The sequence below is a fragment of the Triturus cristatus genome, chromosome 3_2 (assembly GCF_964204655.1).
Source record: "Triturus cristatus chromosome 3_2, aTriCri1.1, whole genome shotgun sequence".
NCBI classification, from domain to species: domain Eukaryota; kingdom Metazoa; phylum Chordata; class Amphibia; order Caudata; family Salamandridae; genus Triturus; species Triturus cristatus.
Genome location: NC_140584.1, coordinates 28,006,961 through 28,029,612, shown reverse-complemented (window position 1 = coordinate 28,029,612; position 22,652 = coordinate 28,006,961). Strand labels below are relative to the sequence as shown.

The 22,652-nt window shown below is 47.4% G+C and overlaps 1 protein-coding gene across 3 annotated transcripts in view; it reads right to left on the bottom strand.

Moving 5' to 3' along the window:
• TMEM45B (transmembrane protein 45B) overlaps window positions 1-22,652 on the bottom strand; it is a 333,246-nt gene that overhangs the window by 297,667 nt on the left and 12,927 nt on the right. The window lies entirely within an intron of this gene.

The following is a 22,652-nucleotide window of genomic DNA, read 5'->3' as shown; positions in this document are numbered from 1 at the left end:
GATTCACACATGTGGCCCATCTGAGTAAAGAGACTCAAGTATAAGATAGTGAGGAAAGGAACAACAGCTCTTGAAGATCAGATCTCTGAAATGACAAACAAGTTAGAACAGGAGAAATTGAACAGGCCACCTGAGTGGACTTACATAGTCTTACAAAAGATAGAAGAAGTAGATTTAAGAAAGGAAAGGGACAGTGACGACAGTGAGCAGGACAAAGAAAACGACTTGAGGCCACCCTAACAGTGTTACAGAAAACACCTCTGGGTTTTAGCACACAAGACAAAGACGATTTTTCATGAACCATTTCCAAGTGGTCAAAATAAAAGAAGGGGCAAAGGACAGAAAGTCATTCAAGTGTGAAAACACACTTTGTACATACGGTACATATTTAGTAGATTTCATTTATAGGTTAACTTAGATACCATAGCGGATATGGACAGTCCTAAAAATAGATATAACATTTTTGCTTTGAGTGTAGGATGTGTTGTACCATTTTACTATTGGTCCTGTTAAGAATGATTACCCTGACCGAATTATCAAAAAGTGCCAAAAGGGAGCACGCAATCAAGCGAGGGAGAGTCTTCTTGAAGTAACACCAAAAACACCACCTGCAGACCTTCTAACATGTGTCACAACTTACAACACGTCAAGCAACACTGTGAAGAAGATAATAAATCGCAACTGGAGGATTCTAACCTCAAACACCCTCCAATGGCCTAAACCAAGGTTTGCCAACAAAAGGACACGTAACCTGAAAGATCAGTTAGTACATACCAGGCCAGCCCCAATTAAGAAAAAAGAGAACATAACATCACTCTGGAACATGAGTCCCATCACGGGCCATTACCCATGTGGGTCATGTGTCGTATGCAAGCTCACAACAGCCACAAAAAAACTTGATTTGTTACCTAACTTCACATGGACCTTGAGACATCACACGAACTGCAATACCAGCCACGTGGTATACATGATCACCTGCCCATGCCAAAAGAGATACATTGGTATGACATGCCGTAAAGTCAAGCTCCGCATAGGAGAACACAAGAGCAACGTGAACTGCAAGAGAGCAACAACAAAAATGAGCAAGCATTACATTGAGCATAACCACAATTCAGAAGATCTCATGTGGGTAGTACTAGAAACCCTGTCAGTAACAACAAACAATGCTGAACGCATCTTATTCGAAAAAGAACAGCGTTGGGTACATCGCCTCAAAACAGATATTGAAGGATTGAATGATTTTATCCCATGGCATACACTGGCGTGACTTCATGAATGAGATGATATAATCAGATGCCAGTCCGAGAGAAGATGATAGAAACCATTCAGGTTTCCTACATCACGTCATCACCTTCAAAAAAGAATAGTCTCAGTAAAAAATAAGTACTGAACAACAACCTTAGAAAAACAGAATAATACTCCCTCATAATGACACTAAATAACTTCTGAAAATAAGCTTTTGAAAATAAACCTCGGAGTATTTCATCCCTCCTTTACCAAGCGATCACATTTATACAAATCATTTTTAAATGTATCGCATATTCTGGAACTATTGATTTGTTTTATAATTAATTATTCCTCTAACTTGGTCTATGTCAACTTATATCTTGCACCATAGTCTTCTCTTTCAACAATGAAGACCTTTGCCAACCGCTCTGCCAACCGCTTTGCCAACCAGATGCAGGAATGAGAGTCTCTCTTTAGTCTCTAACCCCAAACAGGTAAAAACGACCGGTACGCGGCCCCGCGTTAACCGGGACACGGCGATCAGAGTCAGCACAAGCAATGCGTGATGAAGAACCGGTAAGCCCTTGCTACTTGCTACCACGAGACAGAAGACTAACGCGGTAAGAGCACCCAACTAATTAACATTTAACCTTACAGGAACAGGTTTCTTGATCTCTGAAGTCCCGAGGAAGCTCATACAAGACATTGAGCAAGGTAATAGAGAGAATTACTATACTCATACTAATCTGGGAATTTTAATCCTTACAAATTGGCGGATAAATGAATTGACTGTTTGTTTGGTTCAGGGGTTAAATGTACGCGCCTCTTTATTCACGGTAAAGATACACTAGCGATGCAAATTATGACGCTTATGAATGAAGCGAACTATCTATTTGTTTGTTAGTTTCGACAGTCAAATATGCGCTCCTCTGTAAAATACGATAAACACAGACTGCTCTTGCCATCTAACTAAAGGCGAAAAATACGAGCGCTCAACACACGTAGAATGAGAACTAGTGGACTAATGTCATCTAATTCACTTAATTAGATATACCCCCGTAAGTACATTTAAACCACCAGTGACGACCGACTGCTCATTCATGCCTAAGCATGTGTACTCTCAAATTATGACACCACACAAGTGCTACCATAACCAAGATATCCAGTGAATCTCATTACTTTCCTCTTCTTGTAGCCCACATGCCAGTCTCTACTTGACTGCTCAGTTGTTTTTAGCGCGTAAATTTCCTATTCGAAGTGCTTAATTGGAAGCACGATAATTATTACATTATTACTGTCACAGCCCCATCAATGATATAGGACGAATGGTCACTGTATTATCGATGCTGCAAAGAGGGTAGAATAATTATAATTAAATTTTGTTTAAATTACAGAGTCAACAACTCTTCGAAAGAATTATCATAATTGTGATCACCTGATCACACACCAAAAGGCGGCAGAACGGGCCCCCCCTTTTTTACTTTTTGGTCCTGACGAAAGCCTCAAGAATACACGAGAAGGCTGAAACATGTTGACCTTATTCACAGACCTCATCCACTGATGTAATAGACTATTAACTCTGTCTATAACAACATCACTTTTATTTTAATTTCCCACTCCACTCTTGTTCTCATTAAAATTTTTTTGCAGTTTTTAGAGTTGAGTAGGGAATTTTAACCTCACCACTTATGAGCACTTTGCACATCCCTCTCCTTTTTTGATACCTGGACGCTACTGTAATATCAGTTGGTCTACCTCCAGGTGGAGGACAGCATACTAACAAAAAGAAACCCAATGAAGATGCTGTGATAGTACACGAAGGCGGAGAATCAAGATACACCGCCACCGACCTGTGTACTCATATGAGGGTTTTCTTACACAGACTGCTAAGATCTTGATAGCACAGGACAAGTGATCCATTCTCCCAGTACTTGATTTTTTCCTGTTAAGAATGTGCCAATAGTTGCACAAGTAGATAGAACTGCACTTCACAAGGATAAGTACGTTTTAGATTTAGAACTAAAAATAATATTTTTGTCGAGAACAGGAGAAATGAGAAAAATATGCTGAACTAACAAAATTATTGAGAAGAAGTGTCGATCGAATACAATTTAGTGGGATGAATGGGTGGTTTGGGATTTGGTGATGATTAAATCATCAAAGGGGGGATTGATGGAGCAGAGTACAGAAGATTTTGTGTGTACCCCGTTCAGACCAATCACCCCCATAACAAAGTAATATATTAATTTTGTTTGCTGTGTATTAACCAACAGCACACACATTACATGTGGGAGATGCTCTGCATTAACAGGTTTGATTAACATATTAATTAATGGTGTAAAACGCACCTTTAATCTATTTTGCGCATTTAAATAGTGTAATAGTGCATGTCTATGTTGTAGTGTACATTGTGCATTGCATGCTGCTTTTGCTTCATTTTAATGGCTTGCAGAGTGATGCTTTTCCGCTAGGTAACAGTTTTTAGGGGATAAATATTAGCCCTGGTGGGTGGGGGGGGGACAGAAAACACTTATTTTCTGTGTATTCACATTTCTTTGTGTGTGTTTATCGTAGTTTGGCTGGTGGCCAGTTTCAAGATGGCTTCGTTTTTCCCGGTTCTGCGCAGGAGAGAATGCTTGCATCATCTGGCTGGAGGAACCTCGTGCATGCACTGTGCTCCACTGAACTTTGCAACTCCAGCTGACTATATTCGAGGCCATGCCGGTAATGGCTGAGAGCCAGAATGATAGCACGAGAACAGCTGAATGCCTGCCAAAGAGAAACAGACGAATGCCTGCCAAAGAATGACCACATGGAAACAGCTGAATCCCTGACACTGAACAGTTGAATCCCTGCCAATGAACCTTTGAATGCCTGCTAATGAACTGTGGACAGTCGAATTTGTATCTATCAGCTTGTTATACAAAGTTATTCACGGACATCCTGGGAGCTGAGAACTACATTGTTATTCATGGACATCCTGGGAGCTGAGAACTACATTGTTATGAACAGACATCCTGAGAGCTGAGAACTGCATTGTCATGACCAATCAGAGCAAGGGAAACGACAAGAGTTGAAACATTTGAGGGTAGAGAGCCAACAAACACAGGATAAATATCAGACCAAAATTGGGGTTTGGTATCAGAGAAGGCGGAGGAAAAAAGCTGCTTTGGAGAGATGCTGGGAGCTTGGAATTATACCAGACTGTGCACTGATGACCCCTGTAGGTTTGAGATCGTTGCAGGACACTAGCCTGGGTGAGAGAAGTCGTGGAGGAGGTCAAGGGTTAATTAAGTAAGTTGGGGTTTTATGGCTGGGTAGGAAGGTTTAAGTGTAGGAAATCTTTAGAATTAAATGCATGTTTTTAACTATGGTTCACTGATCCTTCATTTTGGAACCCTCTGTCAGTTACATGACCAAGGATTGATTTTTAACCACTTTGAGAATAATGAAATGAATGCAAACCTACATTTTCTCTTCATGACTTTTATTAAACAGTTTCTTGATTTATGTCCTGAATAAATGGCAATGCTCAAGTGAAAATTAATAGTGAGAGAATAAATGATAATTTCCTTTATGCAAATTAATTACATAAAATCTTTAAAATGATTTCAGGTGTTCGTGATTCTTTTAGAGTCAATTAATTATGCAATTCAATATATTGTTGTAGTGAGGTTAAGCTGGTCTTGACAATCACCATCAACCAATCCAACTAATTGGTCCGTCGACCAAGTGGGTGGAGTGCCTTGATGTTAAAGCTAGGATTCTACAGATGCAGATGTACATAATGTATTTAATGTAAATATTTTCCTATAGTTAATAAGGTATTCCCCCACATGTCCAGCGCTTGAATCACTCATCCCTCCTTGTGTGCAGACTCAGTGAGAGAGACGTGTGAGTGTTGGTGTTATGGGCCCCACCAATGACTGCGTGTGTGAATGAGCTAGTGTGACGTCGGGTCTGCGATGCAGGGAGGGTATCGGGGAAAGGTTATTCCCCATTTTCCAGTCTCGCGCTGCAGCACAACTATGCCTGAAGAGTTTTAATTGGTGTTTTAAAATGACAAAATACCATAATACTGTCAAAGATGGTGCCACACAATTAGCTTTTTCTTGCTACATATGTTTGTCAATCCTGTCGCACAATTTGGCCCTCCCTTGCGGCATAATTCCAGCGGGCCTGTTTATACATATGTGGCGTGTTATAGTATAAATCATTTGAGCAAACACAAACAAACTTTTTTCCCTTCCTATGCTCCACCACACCCGGACTCCACTGGCTTCCAACGCACCGAATCTGCCATCCTCCTGCGTGGCATCTTCTGTAGTACTGGTATGCAGTAGCTGTTGGAGAAGCAGCTCAACACATCTTCTGCCACAGCGGGTGCTATCTTCTCAACCAACACTAAGGCTTGTGGCCTGGACCCCGATTACTCTTCAGGGGGTAGGATTGTGTGCAGTGTTGATGTTATACACAGTTGTAAAGCCCACTAAGCACATATTGAGCAGTTCACACAAGCTCATTATAGGTATGCATTGGTTTGCCCAGCCCATGTGTGTACACGTCTTCAGCACACACTCCCAGAGGCATCGGTATCTCAAATATCCTGAGAAGAGCAAGGCTTTAACCAAGTCAGCTCACAAACCCTTGCGATCTCACCAAGCAGGCGAAGCCCCATCATTGCGACATTCATTCAGAGATTGTCGCCACAGCTGCACGCTCTCCCCGTGTTAAACCACAGCAGGCTTGTAAACCCTGAGCTGGTTTTTCGAGCTGCGTACCACTACCCACAGGGCATCTCCCAAGCAAACTGTTCTTTCCAATCTCACCCACCTTCATGGTTCTTAAACAACTGATCATCACTGTAAGATTGGAATGTACGGAATCCAATCATAGGAGCCTGATTTACTAGTATATGTGCTATCAGTGGCATAGCTAGACCATGTGCTGCCCATGGCAGTCCATGCGTTTACCGCCCGCGGGCACGGGATATAAGAGCGGGGGGAGTGGCGATTCCCACATTGGCCCCTTCTAAGAGGAGGGGGTGTGGTCAATTCCTGCGGTAGCCGCAGATAAGAGCGGGGGAGGCCACCGCCCCCAAAACACGTGCCGCCCCGGGCAGCCACCACCTCATCACCCCTCTTTGCTACACCACAGGGTGCTATTGATTGCACCTGGTAAATAACAATACCACATGGTTCGTGATTTATTGGGTGCGAGAAATGATGCAGATTTGGTAATCTACCATTACTTGTTGGGCCTTTCTACATATTACTATTAGTGCACATTTTTTAGTTTGAAGGAACTTTTAGTACGCACGCTTTTATTTAGCATGGTGTTAGTGCGCAATTACCGTTACTTCGCAAAGTGAAATACTTTGCAGACTATCCACATCGTTGTTTGGAAAAGGAGGTGCTTCCGTTTCCAAACAACGACGTGCTGCTCTTAAGACGCTTGAAGAAGGAGAAGAGTGGATCCACGAGTGAAGGTGAAGAGAGGGACCACGAGGGGAGAGAGGTAAGTGGGGCAGCGTATTTTTTTAGGGCTGTGCAGGGGGTTCGGTTTAAAGTTTAAGGGTTGTGTTTCTGTAGTTTAATGTGTTTCTGTGGTTTAATTTGGGTTTAGGGTAGTGACGGGGTCAAGAAGGGTAGTGTTTGGGAGTAGGGACAGGACTGTGGGTTGGGGGAGGGATGTGCAGGGGGTAGTGTTTTAGGGTAGTGTAATAATAATTTTGTAAAGGATATATTAATTGTGAAAAATTTATGAAATATGTGAATTTTTAAAAAGAGATATTTTTTATAATTCACGATGAGTTAATAGCCGATTTTAAGAAAAACTCCCCCACCCTAAAACCCTTCTCATAATTTTAGTGCGATTTTTTTAATTAGTATAAACCATTACAAGAAAAAAAATATAGTAGTGCTATGCGTAGTAATAGAATGCGGAATAAAAGCATTTAAAGTACTTTTCTAATCATTAGCGTTATAAATGCATGCGCAGTTAAAACTTGCGGAGTAATGGTTTATTCTAAGTAAAAACATTGCACTAAAATCGCGCAAAGTAATGGTATGCGAAGTATCGACATACATTCAACAGATTTTGTTGCTTAAACCCCAAATACTCATGGTACTGTAAATGCGGTACTCATTTCCCCTGTTAAATTTTGACAGGCTTGCGCTGGCAAAAATGTTACGAAGCATGAGGTATTTAATGCATCCGATGATAATTGGATGTGTTAAATACCTATAAACCCGTAATTCTGACCCAGTGCATAAACAGGGGGGTTACACACAGGTCGTAATTAACTGACCTGATAGGGGCCCAGATTTCAGCAGGTTTGACATGCCTGTAGAGAGCCACTCGGCCTCTACCACACAATGTATACAAGACACACATGCATTCCACACCCCTCGAGGCGGGCTCGCCTCGAGGTATAAATAAAGTCACGGAAGACCGCTCGGGGTCTTTCCGGGTTAACCACACTGCCTGCAGTCCTGTGGTCATTCCAGCGCTCCAGCGTAATCACAGCGTGGCCTGTCCAGGTCACCACACTGGTGACGAGGCCGGAAGTCCCGCTGCGTGCACTCAGCAGGCCAAAGCTGGTGCCACGGCGTCAGCGGAGCCCACCCACGACGCTCCTTCACCGTTGACTGGCTTCGCTGTGACCGGTTCGCGCTCTGCTGCCGTCCGGTCCCGGGAGCCTGGCGCGTGTCTCCCGCCTCTCCAGAGACTCGCTCGAGTGGCGGTGCGCATCTTCAAAGAGGCCGAGAGTAGCGCGGTGTGCGCGCGCACCGCGGCTGTCCCGCGAGACCAGGAATGACGCCTGCGAGGCCTGCACGCTGCCGCGAGGCCGCCCAGTGCTCCCACCACGTGGGAGGTTACCTCGCCTGGCCTGGCCGGCCGGGCGCATCACCAGTGTACTCCGCCGCGTTTGGGCAGAGTCGTCCGGAACAAACAAGCATTGGCAAGAGCAGGAGCTTCTCACGCTCCCATGTGCAAAGGCCTGGGGACATCAAGCATTGTCAAAGTCAAGCCCAGCAAACCTTCTCTCCAGTTGGGTGCGGTGGTGTGTGCTCCTTCCTGCCTGCTACAAAGTGACTGCCATTCCAGAGATCGGAGTCGGTGCTACGCCTGAGTGAGTACCCAGCCCGCCCGCACCCGGCCACCAGGCGCTGCCCACCCGCAATCAAACCTCGCGTCTCTCCCTGCCTCGCCCAGAAGCATGAGCACGCAGCAGCAAGCAGGCGACAACGCCCAGCCGGGCCCGGCTGCGGCCCAAGGCGGAGGGGGGCGCGCAAACGAACCGCGCCACATTCACTCAACAGTTAACCCTCTCCCACCTTTTAGTGAGATGGCGGATCCAGCCACCGCGGCCACCCGATGGCGAGCATGGGTAGGCCAGCTCAACAATTATTTCACGGGGACTCGTGAAACGGATAATACAGTCAAGCGCTCCCTGCTTATTTTCTACGGGGGACCAGAAATCTATGACCTATTCCAGACCCTCCCGAATACCGGCAACGCGGATCAGTACGACGCGGCAGTGGCTGCTCTCAACCTGCATTTCGACCCGCAGCTCAACATAGACTTCGAAAAATTCAAATTTAGACGCTCCTTGCAGCTGGCGGATGAGTCCGTGGATATGTTTCATGCCAGGCTGAGGAAGCTGGCGGCCACCTGCGGGTTCGCTGACCAGCGTGAGGAGATCAGGAGCCAGATCATACTGGGATGCAAATCCGTCCTACTCAGGAAGCTGATACTGCGCCAGCCCGGCATCACGCTAGACCAGATCCTGGTGTTGGCCAGGTCCCACGAACTCTCGGACGTCAGGGCGGAAGAAATGGCCGCAGCTCTACACAGGCCGTCTCCGATGCAGAGCACCTCACGGCTTCCGCAGGTCAAAGAGGAACGTGTCGACGTGATCAGAAGGCGACCGCAGCCCGCACCAGTCAGGGCGAGGCCGCCGCGAGGAGGGCCCTGCGGGAACTGCGGGGAGGACCACCTCCCAACGGCCATGTGCGGAGCGAAAGGGCGAGAGTGCTCCCGGTGTGGGAAGCTGAACCACTATGCCAAAGTTTGCCGCAGTGGCCAGTCGAGGCCTGCACCGAGGAGGCAGAGAGGGTTCACACAGAGAGTCCAGCAGCTGTCGATTGCCGACACGGCTGATGCGAAAGAAGATGTCGCATACCACCAAAACATTGACCTAGAGGACGACGACGAAGAAATGTACTATGTCTCCTTCGTTGGCCAGTCGGGAAGCAGGCGCAGACCGCCTCCTATGTGTTCGGTCAGGATGTTCGACACAGATCTACAGGCACTCAGACACAGGAGCCACGGTGAACGTCATGGACTCTGAACAGTTCGAACAACTGGCGCACCGGCCCCCTCTACTGCCAACAAAGGTGAGAATATACGCATACGGAGGCGTCGATCCCCTACCCCTGAGAGGTGTTTTCTAAACGACCGCCACCAGCTGCCCTCTCGCCACCACAGCGAGGTTCCATGTGACAGAGGGACGGAAGGGTACCCTCCTGAGCTGTCACACAGCCGAGGACTTAGGGCTTGTCTTCTTCACGAACGAGGTGCATGAAGCGCACACCGAGAGCATCCTGCAGGAGTTTCCAGAGCTGTTCAAAGGATTAGGGAAGCTGAAGGGGAAACAATTTAGGCTTCACATAGACCCAACCGTCAAACCGATAGCCCTGCGTCACCAGAGGGTACCGTACAACCTGAGGCCCCAGGTTGAGGCGGAGCTGGCGAAGCTCAAGGCGCTGGATGTCATAGAGAAGGTCACCGGCCCCACACCCTGGGTGTCTCCGCTGGTGGTCGCTCCAAAGCCGAAATAACCGGGAGCGATCCGGTTATGTGTTGATATGAGGCTACCCAACGTTGCTGTCAAAAGAGAGCACCATGTGACACCAACCATGGATGACATTGTTGCGGACCTCAACGGCGCCAAATGGTTTTCGAAACTGGACCTTAACGCGGGGTACCACCAGCTGGAGCTGGAACCAAACAGCAGGTATATCACGACCTTCGCTACGCATGTGGGCCTACGTCGGTATAAGCGCCTTAGTTTCGGAGTATCGTCGGCGGCAGAGGTGTTTCAAAATGCCATCAAAGAAACCCTGTCAGGCCTGACTGGAGTAATCAACTTAAGCGATGACATTTTAGTATTCTCGTGCACACTGGAGGACCATCATGCACATCTGAGAGCGACGCTCCAAAGGCTCAGAGACCATGGTCTGACATTGCACAAGGAGAAGTGCGTCTTCTATCAAGAGTCGATCGATTTCTTCGGGTACACATTCACGCGGGAAGGCCTCAAAGTTGATCCGAAGAAGGCGCTCGCCCTGCGGTCGGCCAGCATCCCCAAGTCACCCACCGAAGTAAGGAGCTTCCTCGGGATGGCGACGTACTGCGGGAGGTTCATTCCGAACCTCGCCGCCCTGTCCGAACACCTCCGTGCCCTCACGCGAGGCGACCAGCCCTGGCACGAAGATCAAGGCAGCGCTGCAGGACATATACTGTCATGGCCTACTTCCGCCCGGGGCAGCCGACAGAGCTTGTTGTGGACGCCAGCCCGGTGGGCCTGGGAGCAGTACTGTGGCAGGAGCATGGAAAAGGGACATGGAAACCAGTTGCGTATGCCAGTCGCGCTCTATCGGACACAGAGACACGCTACGCGCAAATAGAGAGAGAAGCACTGGCAATAAAGTGGGCCTGCCAACATTTTCATCTCTACTTGTTTGGGCAAGACTTCACGGTCATCACGGACCACAAGCCTTTGGTCCCACTGTTTGGAGGCACCACGCGGCTGGCGCCTCCTCGCATCGAAAGATGGGCGGTACAGTTGCAGCAACTACCGTTTCACCGTACTCTTCCGCCCAGGGGCCCACAACCCGGCGGACTACTTATCCCGTCACCCGGAGGAGCTTCCCCCGTCATGCGTCCCCACGGACGTCAGGTACTCCGACACCTATGTCCAGATGATTGTCTGTGACGCTTGTCCAGATGCGGTGACCCTGGAGGAAGTTGGCCGAGCCACAGACAATGACGAGACCCTAACGAAGGTAAAAATGGCCCTGGCATCGCACGATTGGAAAACGTTCCTGGAAGGGAACAGGGTGCTCACAGAAGAAGAGAAACACGCGCAACAACAGCTTTGGCAGGTCCGCCACGAGTTAAGCATGGGTGTTTGCGGTGCAGTCCTAAGAGGTCATCTCCTAGTTGTCCCAAGGGCACTACAAGGCCAGTTCCTGCAACTGGCGCACGAAGGCCACCAAGGCATGGCGAAGACTAAGGCACGCCTTAGAAACAAAGTCTGGTTTCCAGCCATGGACACAATGGTAGAAGAGTTGGTACGGCGGTGCCGAGCGTGCACAATCACGGGCGGTGGCCCACCATCAGCGCCAGTAATCACGGAGGAGCCCTGTCATCACCCGTGGTCCAACGTAAGTGTGGATTTTGGCAGTTTCCCAGACGGGAGGCAAATGCTAGTGCTCGTCGACGCCTACACCAAGTATCCAGTGGTAGAAGTCGTGGAATCCACGTCATTCCAACACATACGGCTGGCTCTGGAGAAAACATTCGCCATGTTTGGGAACCCCAAGGAAGTCAGATCCGACAATGGCCCGCCATTTCAAGGCCAGGACTTCAGGGAGTACCTGGCAAAGCGAGCGATCAAGCACAGGCGGATCACTCCTCTATGGCCACAAGCGAATGGGGATGTAGAAAGGCTGATGCGCACACTGAACAGAGCTCTGCGCATTGCCGTCGAACAAGGTCAGGACACAGAGACGGCGCTGACCAAATTTCTGGACGCGTACAGGCGCACGCCGCACTGTACGACGAAATGCGCGCCGGCCCACCTCCACTTCAAGGAAGCCCCGCGAGACGGAATACCGACTGACCCATCCTGGAGTCCGCCTGCACACGACGAGAGAAGGGTGCAGGAGCGGAGAGAAAAGACAAATAACAAGGCTAGCGAATATCAGAGAGCTAGGGATCACCAACTAGCAGCTGGAGACAAGGTGGTGGTAAAAGATCGACACACTGGATGGAAATTCCGGACACCTTTTGAGCCGGAGGCGTGGATGGTGCTCGCAACAAAAGGGACCATGATCACGGCTGGACGAGGTGACGCGAGAGTAACAAGGAACGCCTCGTATTTCAAGAAGATAGAAGGGGAACTAGCGGGAGAACAGGAGGACGGAGAAAGAGAAACAGAGTGCGACGATATCATGACCTGGTCGCCCACCCCGGAGAGGGGGTCCCCAGGAGAACGCGGAAGTGCTCAACGGGGTGAGTCAGAACAAAACACAAGCAGCCCCCAGGAGAGTAGAGGCCCGCGGGAAGAAGCTGGTTCCCGGAGTCTGGAGGACAGAGGTGGTCCCAGCAGAGGAGTTGGCTCCCGACTACGAAGCAATCAGGCTCCAAGTCAGAGACTCAGAGACTTTGTGTGTCCACCGCCCTGAGTGGAGAACTGAGACGTTGGCGCTGTCTAAAATGTTGGAGGGATGTAGAGAGCCACTCGGCCTCTACCACACAATGTATACAAGACACACATGCATTCCACACCCCTCGAGGTGGGCTCGCCTCGAGGTATAAATAAAGTCACGGAAAACCGCTCGGGGTCTTTCCGGGTTAACCACACTACCTGCAGTCCTGTGGTCATTCCAGCGCTCCAGCGTAATCACAGCGTGGCCTGTCCAGGTCACCACAATGCCAAAGTGAAAGGAAGGTTGAGGTATTTAATGCCTCTAATAATTATCGGATGCGTTAAAGAACACTCAACTTATAATTCTGACCTGTGCGTACCCAGGGGTATATGCACGGGTCGGAAAAAAAGACAATTGATTAGTAATCAGGCCCATTGCAAGTTGCAAAGCCAGCCCCCTCTCGCACCCCTATATATCCGCTCAAACAACAGCTAGAGATGACCCCGCGCAGAACACAATGCTGACTGAACTTTGTCAAAACTCTCGATCTCTAAAACCTCAATGAGACCAGTATAGGCAGCCCTGCACCTGTTCACCTGTCTGTGCTTCTGTTGCCAGCCAACGGAGTACTGGCCGCTCTAATAAATCCCTGTCGGCACAAAGCAAGGAAAAGTCACTAAAGTTAAAACATTTCAAAACCTGTAAATTCACCCCCCTCTGTGCTGTAGAGTAAAACATAGCATTAAATTACATGTTTTTTAAACACAATTTCCTAGTGCACTTTTGGTGTTTCAACACATTATACTCAGCTGTTTGATCTTGGAAGGATGAATGACTTAGTTAGTTCTGCCTCTGTTCCAAGCTGCAGTTCTGAACTGCAGGTGACACCAGATGTTAGGAGCGATGCAGGCCCGGTTCTAGCTTTCTAGATCTGTGAGAGCCATGAAGAAACAGCCCAGCACCCAATTTGCACTGTGTGCGGCAGGACTTCGCAAAGGGAACGGGTACAGATAATGCTTCGGCGCACCTATAGCCTTCAGAGTACAGTTTCAGAAAGTGGCCATTTGGCTCCTGGGACCATTAGATGGTAAGGGCACCAGTTATGCTCTGTGCCCATTAAGCATAGCCATGCCCAGAGAGGACTGCCTGCAAGAATATTTTGGCTGCAGAGGGTACCAAAACTGTATGGACAATGAAGTTTGGAGTACTAGGTTACAATAACTAACCATAAATTGTGAAAGGCAATTAAAAAAAATCTTTCGGATCATAAGTAGGATGTCCTTTCAGCAGTGATTTCAAAACCCACATTTCACAGGAAGACACCATCCTGATGAAATTATCATTTGGTATTGTAATGTTCACAAATTATTGAAAATAAATACGGCGAAAACGTATTGCAATATCGCATACAACAACAGTAATGTTTTCAAAACACATTTTTCTATTTTAAAAAAACATTTCATATAAAAAGAGCATAAAATAAAGTTATGAAGTTCTGATGAAATTTACGAATCACAACTTCATACCTTAAAATAATGTCACAAGAAGCCACCTTCCATCTATAGAATTGAGGAATTGCAAAATATAAACTTGTGAGTTCTTTTGCATCACATCCATTCTATTTCTTAGAAACCTGCAGGACATTTAGCTGCAGAGAACGGTTTTCCTTGCAGTCACTCAGCCAATAAAGTCAGCTGGAAAACTAATGGCATACTGCCCCATGATCGCTACTGGTCTACCAGTCCCTGAATCTTCGGTACTGGAAAGGAGGCAAGCCTGTCGGTGAAACCAGTAAGACAGGGTTGCCTAGTGAGGTGATAATAGCCCCTGTGCAATAGAGGGATATTTTTAAAGACATTGCCAGCTTCATACGTCACAAAGGGGAAACAGAGTTTACAGTGCTGAGAGAACAACGCAGTGCCTTTACAACGCAGGCAATACAACGAACGCATTGTTACCACGCGTTCCATTACAACGCAAGTCATTTCAACTACTTGCTTTAGGGAACTCATTGTTGGATTTGAATTCCAACAAGTTCCCTACTCTTGCATAGACAAGAGTTGGAATAGTAAAATATACTATTCCGAACTCCAGCGCTTCCCTAAAGCTTGCGTCTTAATGGAACGCGTGGTAACGACGCGTTCGTTGTATACTTTGTAAATGCATGCGTGAATATGTCGTACATCCGTCAAAAAGTTGGGGAGGTTTAAAAAAATATTTGTAAAGTGCTAAACTCTGAAACTTTGCAGATCCCACCTGGACCTAAACTACACAGTTGCACAGTATTTAGTCTCTTTAATGATCTATAGAGCCCTGATAATCACAAAGGTAAATTCAGTCATACAAGTACGTTTCCAATCAAATTAACATTTTTTACACCTGAAAAGAACTCACAAAAGGATTCCAGAAGCCGGATATTAATTTATTACTGTTGATTGCTCCACAAAGAGTGCGGAGAAGTCAAGTATAGTAATTGACACTCAAAGCATGAGAGGTGGGAGTTTCAAGCGCTGATTTGCTGCCATGAAACTTTTTAGGAACAACTAGAAGCAAATACATTAGTGGCCATTTCCAAGTAGTTCAAAGTCCCCCTTTCCACCCTTAAAATAATAAGTGATTTATATCATCCAAGGGCTGGAAAGACTCCACTTACAGAAAGTGACGTGGAACAAACAGATCACACGGTAGGTGGGTGTAGGGGAATCGTTATCTCCATGGGGAAAAAACTTCACCAGTAGCAAAAAAACAAAACAAGATATGAAACAGTGCATATGCACAGGAGGCTTTGTTCACCTGTGGGGACTCATTTAGTATGGATAACTTCAACCATGTGGAACAGAAGCCTGTCCAACAGGTTTTATGACATTCCCTCTAGTGTGCTTGACAACCTGTGCCTTGCTCAGCCTTTCTGTAATCATACTAATGGGAATGTTCATGAATATATTCAAGACTTAGCACTAATTGGACTCTGGATAATTAGGATTATATATTTGGCACCTGATAATGTCGACTTAGTATAATTCCAAGACTGCAATCTATGATAAAAGCATGTGGAAAAATTACTTTCCATTCTGATTTTCAGAGGCTGAAATAAAAAATAATAAGTTGTAGTGGAGTCTGTTTACAGAATTCAAGCAGAGTTTTCGTCCTTTTAACCTAATAGCTGCCAAAATGTACATGGGGAAAAAAGTCTGTGGAGTGCAACTGTTAGACTTGGCATCGCGACTGTTAAGAGTTGGCATCTTTTGGCGTGTTTCCCCTGACTTTTTGCTTTCTGACCTCCCGGTTTTGACTCTGTGCTGGCTTAGTGTTTCTGCGCACTTTTCTCACTGCTGATCAGTGGTAAATTGCAAGTGCTCCTGTGGTAAAATGTGTTATGGATTGGTGTTTCCATGATTGGCATATTTGATTTATGTGTCAGTCCCTAGTAAAGTGCACTGATTGTGCCAGGGCCTATAGATCAAATGCTGTTGGTGGGTTGCAGCACTGGATTGTGCTACCCACACAAACAGCCTGTAAATGTGACTCTGGCCTGCCATTGTAGAGCCTGTGCGCAGTCTGGTACTGCCATGTCGACTTGGCAAGTGCACCCACTTGCCAGGCCCTAACATTCCCTTTTCTTACATGTCAGCCACCCCTAAGGTAGGCCCAAGGTACCCCTGTGGGCAGGGTGCAGTGTATTTGAAGGGTAGGACATGCCCTGGTGTGTGTGGCATGTCCTGATAGTGAATTACTGCCAATTTCGTTTTTCACTATTGCAAGGCTATCTGTTCCCCTTAGGACAGAATGGGAAAGTTGTTGATAACATCTTATAAACATAACTGGCCCTGGGAACTAGATGGGAATATAAAGTTTAGTATGCCCGAACTCAGAATCTAAAGATGCATCTTTTAGTGAAGGTGATTTTTACATTCTGTGTTTGAAAATACCACTTTTGGAAAGTAGGTATTTTCTTGCTCAGCCATCTTGTGTGCCTCTGCTGGAATGTGGATTGTCTGTCTGGGTTTTGGATGACAGAAGGCTGGGGAGCAAGAGTGGCTCCAGATAGTCTAGGTGGGTCAGGAAAGGGCTGAATAGACCTGGACTGCAATTGGGGAAGGGGGAGGAGATTTCCTTGCACCTCAAAGGGCCTGGTCTGCCTCTGACAATGCCGTCTCCACCTCCTGCCTGGAAGTCACACCAGAGAAGGCAGAACTGGTTCTGGCTGGGCACAGACACTCTCTGCCTAAGAGATCAAAGATTTTGGTATATAAATATTGGCTCCCAGACCCCTGAACTTTAGAACTCTTTTGGATCAAGAAGACTGCCAAGAAGAAGAGCTGGAGAAGCTGTGAGGCGGAATTACCACTTTGCTGTGTGCTTTCGCTGTGTTGGCCTACAGTGGCTGCTTCTGTCTTGGGCAGAGAAAGGACTGGACTGAACTTTCTGCAATCTACTTTGTGAGTTTCTCCAAGGGCTTGAGGTAGAGCTTGGTCCCTGTTCAAGAGGTCTCAGGAATAGCAAAGACTTCAAACTCTTCTGCCCTCAGCACTGGGGACTGTGTGTTTTGTGCTGCAACAGAAGAAAAGCAACCCGAAGACATCTACGATGCCGTTGCAGACTCCGTGTCCTGAAGGCACCACAGAGGGCACTGCCGCAATGCTGCACTGTGACCCTGATCTCACCAATTACGCCTGCTGACACTGCCACCGAGCCGCTGCTCGCACCGTGACCTGTGGGCACCGCTCTCTGCACCGCCTTGCTTCCCGACGACGCCTTGGTATCCCCGACAAGGCAGCTCCATGCCGAAATCTATGCCGCTGCTTGCACCGTGGCTCAAGGGCACCGCTCGTAAAGTTACATGACACACCGCCCCCATCCCGCACCGCAGCCTAGGCCTACCGACACCATCGACTCCAGTTCGTCAGCCGACGACAGCGCTTCAGCAACGACGCCGCCGCTGCTTGCACCGTGACCTACCTGCACCACTACGGGCACCGCATTCACCTTGCACCGCGACCTTGGTCTCACCGATGACGACATCTGACGCCGCCACCAAGCCGCTGCTCGCACCGCGACCTGAGGGCACTGCATGCCACACCGCTGCACTTTGCACCGCAACACCCGACGCCAGCGTCCCTGACTCCAACAAAGAGGAGATCGATCTGCAATGCGTGTGACTTCGAGGGCCCTGACAACTCCTGCACCGACCACCGGAACCGACGCCTGTGGACGCCGTGCTTTCGGAAGCTCAACGAGAGGTCGCTGACGCCCTGAAAGGTACGGTTTGCGGGTCTTCCCGACACCGTAGCTGTCCCGCGATGCCGCGGTCAGCCAGAACTGTTTGGATTTGTTTGCTCACGCCGACATGATCGCCCCGGACGGAGATATCGACACCAAGGAAGTGTTTTTCAAGCGTATTTTTAATAATTGAAGATTTTTAAGCACTGTGATGTGGATTTTTATTGTTTTTGGTCTTGTCTTAAGTATATAATATACTGTATATTTTTTTCTAAACTGGTGTGGTGTCCTTTTGTAGTGCTTACACTGTATTACTGTTGGTTATGTGCAAATGCTTTACACACTGCCTCCAAGATAAGCCTGACTGCTCGTGCCAAGCTACCAAGGGGGTGAGCAGGGGTTATTTTAGGAGTGTAACTCCCTGATCCTGACTAGAGTGGTGGTTTCTGCCCGATATTGGCACATGCCCTAGCCGACTAAAAATCCAATTTCTAACAGCGACATTACCATAGTACTCGGATTACTGAAATCAAACGTAAAAAATACTTCAGGTCAACTCTTAACTAGGGCCTTAGTCACTGTGATAATTTAATGCACAGTTTTTACCAGAAATTAAGGATACAATGAGTGCAGGCTGCAACACTTGAAAAATACACTAAAGATATCGATATACATGAATTGAGGCATTTTTGCACACTTTTTACCAGAAATTAACCTCTTCAGTGCCCATGACGATATAGTCTCGTCATGGAGCACGGTCGCGCTGTGCCCATGACGAGACTATCTCGTCATGAACCCCACCCACTAATACAACGCCCGGCACAGGAGGGGGAAAGGGCGTGGCACAGAAGGGGTTAAGGATAAAATGAGTGCAGGCTGCAACACTTGAAAAATACACTAAAGATATTGATATACATGAATTGTGGCATTTTTGACAATCGAAAAAGAAAGTACTATACAGAATTCTTAGCAACGTCTGAATGATCATCAATAAGCCAAGACTTACTGCAATATCACAAATTGTTATGGTAACTGTATGATGCTCTGATGTTTATTTTATTATTAATATGTTTTTAAAAGTAGCTTAACAAATGTAATTCAGTACTATTGAGACTTGTTATTTTTTGTGTTGCAACCTATATTCCATTGTAACTTTAACTTCCATTGGAACTTTTATTTTTCTTAATTAAGCACATACATACAAATGTGTTTTTTGGCACCACCTATGTCATTTTGTGATATTACAAATAGCAAGAGTTCATATTAGTCAAGCTGTTGTACCCATTTTATCAATTTCACAATAATAAAGTGCTGAGAAGCCCATGCTGACATTCAAAACAGTGTCCTGCGGGTTACACATGACTTTCACACAAGTTACACATCTGACAAAATTACTGATCTAAACACACATGCATATCATGTGAATTCTATGGAATGATCAATTGAAAGTTCTGGTAATTAACTGTCACAAGGCAACACATTTGTGTGTGTGTGTGTAACTTGTTTGTCGTTTGGCCGACTGACTGAGTTAAGTTCTGATGGGAGCTTGCGTTCACTGACATTTGTTGAAGTGGGAGTGTCATTTGTGTATGGGAGGGAACATCCGCACCCATGCCCGTGCTCCTGTCACACCTAAACATGCAGACAATGTTAAAAGCCTTAGTCATTCTCATGTAAGAGAGGTGATTAAGCAGAGTTTAAGAGCACACAGACGCCCTTGAAATATTACGGCACTTGACCTGCAACCCTTTCCATCCCACTAAAAGAAACGGGTGGGCCAAAAAGGTCAAATACATGGATCTGTAATGGTGGAAAATCATTAATATTGAATAGGTCAATGGCATAATAAACGGGGGAAGTGTTGCAAACCGTCCTCACTGCATTATTTCCAATTTTCCAGAATGTCTAGAAACTGAAATCTAAAAGAACCTGCTCCTGGAGCAAGCCCCCCCCCCCACAACCAAATGGCGTGGTAAGTTATGGGATGGGCAACATGCTGGATGGGGGGCATGATACCTGGATCCCTTGTTCGGAAGTGGTCATAAGGGGTAGTGACTGGATGAAAGGATTCAAACCTCGTGACTGTGCATGCCCCCACCCTCTTTGCTGGATTTTCCATGGCGTGCCTCCATCAGTGGCACCTCGGCAGCTTCCTGTCCACAGCAATAATTTGCATGATCCCCAGACCTTTGAATAACAGAGGAGCAAACTGCAGGTGGGAAGGGAACCCCGGGCGTAGCCTTCTTCTGGCTTGAGTGCCACGTGGACCGCCTGCTAGAAACGTCGGATTTAATAGTGTGAAGCTTAAATTCTACAATATTTAATTCGGATTTTTTTTCTTATATTTACCATTCCTAAAAGACTTTTAAGTCCTGTCTACAGAAGGATTTTAATTATTTTTGTGCTAGGAACTCCATTTGTTTTGAAAACTGTAGGCGAGCCCATACGCATGAGCGTTAGAAGCACGATGATCAAGTGGTGGGGTTAAGGATACGAGTCCAGCATCTTCATGTACATTTGACATTGTTAATTCAGGGGTTTCACATGTCATAAGGAGTGGGTATAAATGGTTTCCACAGCCTGGGCACTTTCATGGAGTGAGTAGGGCAGGGAATGAAGGAGTGCTCACAGGGAGGAGCAGCTTGATTGATTTATGGAGAGTGCAGGCAGTACGGCAAAGAAAATGGTTTTCGGGCTCCCCTCCCATAGTTAGAGGGCAATATGTCTTTGGGGGAAACCGACTAAAGGGAGGAACCAGACACAGTCTAGACGACTGGGCTGTATTGGGATTCATTTGGTTAAGAATGTAGCCCAAGATATTTATATGTCTCCATTTTGGGCTGCCACTCGCCATTTTATTGGTAGGTGTACACTGTGGCAGTCCCCTTAGTTTTATAAACATTTTGTGGGTTTAGTTGTTTAAGCAGTAGGGTGATACCAATTCTGGAATACGTTTTTAATTTGTATCCCGATTGGCAGCGACACGCAGGATGAACTGGGCAAGAAATGCTTCAGCTGAGTAATGAGGCTGGGCCCTCTAATTTGTGGGCAGTAGCGAGTCCGGCTGCTTTGACTGCCTGCAGTAGGGTGGCACCGCGTGGTCTGTGTGCTAGCCTCCTAGGGGCCTCACGCCAGCCTCGGTGAGTGTTTGGGCCACACACGACCATGCAGAGCAGCCCCAGTATTGAGAGGTGTGAGAGGTGGGATGCGGGAGGGGCGTTTTAGTAGGTTTCCCAGGCAGAATGGAGGCTGTGCGAGAGTCCCTATGAGAGCACAATGGAAGGCCCCATGTGCCAGGGTAGCAGGCAGATGTCTGCATTATTGTACAGAGGGGGTGGGGATGGGCCACTCGTTAATTATCAAGCAGGAGGTTGCAGGTATGCCCTGGGTGGGGGAGAGGCAGGACTGTTTGGGTTACTATCAGGAGGATGTCTTTGGGAGGAGGCTCTTTTCCTGCAGACACCTTTGGTTCGAATATGGAGGGGTAAGGTCTTAGAGGCTTTCTAAAGCATGTTGAGGTTTTGAGTGGATGTGTCCATGGACTTTGAGACAGGAAATGTGAGGAAGTAGGCAAGGGTGGATCCCTCAGTCAGGGGACATGGGTGGGTTGGGACTTGGATGCACAGGCTGCAGGAGTTGGACAGGGGAGTGGGCAAACCTTCAGTTCAGGAGACAGGGAGAATGGCTGGTCAGGCAGGTGAGAAGTACCTTTTGAGTCACTAGGCGTGGGTGACACCATGCAGATGGAGTCATGCAGTAAGCCCTCAGCTTTTGCGGCTGCCATGTTGGTGTGGAGTGATGATGAAGAGGCATATATAGGGTTGGGGCTCACTTTTCAGAAGCCCCAGATTGTGTATGCTGGGAAAACGAAATAATGTCAGCAAGACAAGAGGGGTGATAGGGCAGTTCAGCGTTTTGGAGAGGACAGGGACTGAAAGCAGCAGGTAGCTTTACTGGGCTTTGCACACCAGGCCTATCATCTTTGTTACAGGTGTCTAAATTGTGCCAGGTAGCGGACCTGGGAGAGCACAGTGCGGCTCAACTGCCCCAGGAGGAAGAGAAGGCATGGCCCAGAACAGTCAGCCGGACTGCATCATGGGACCCTGCCCTTGGATGATACAAGAAAATCTTGGGAGGCCTTGTGATGGCAATCACTGGAGTGGAGCATCTATCACATGGAAGCAGCACAGGTCCAAATGGCCCACATCGTGGGTATGGTACGGTCCCTCAGGAGATGGCACCTGGTAGCCCGAGAATGGGGCAGTAGCAGCCACACATGGTGGCGATGTTGGAAGTAGCCCTGATGGGCTCCCATGGCATTGCACATCGGTGGAACACCTAAGAGGGTATGGTACAACCCCTCAGGAGATGGTACCTGGTAGCCCATGAATGGGGCAGCAGCAGCCACACAGGATAGTGATGTTGGGGGTGGCCCTGGTGTGCTCCCATGGCATAATGAGGTATTGAATTATGGAGACAACAGTCTCGCAGATGGAGAGATTACACAAAGGTGCTGGGCCTCTTGGTGCAACTGGAAGGGCAAAGGGGTACTGCATGGATGGGGGGGGTCCCACTATTCCTACTTCTAGCGCTGTTTTGCAGGTTCTGATCTGGGACCAAGGATGGCAATGAAGGCGCATGGGGCAAGGCAGCAATGCACACTGGCAAGGCGGCAAGCTTCGGAGCAGGCACTGACCTAAAGGCCAGGTAAGATGGCAAATATGAACTAGGTGTCAAATCTGGTCATGGCGTAGAAGAGGGTGG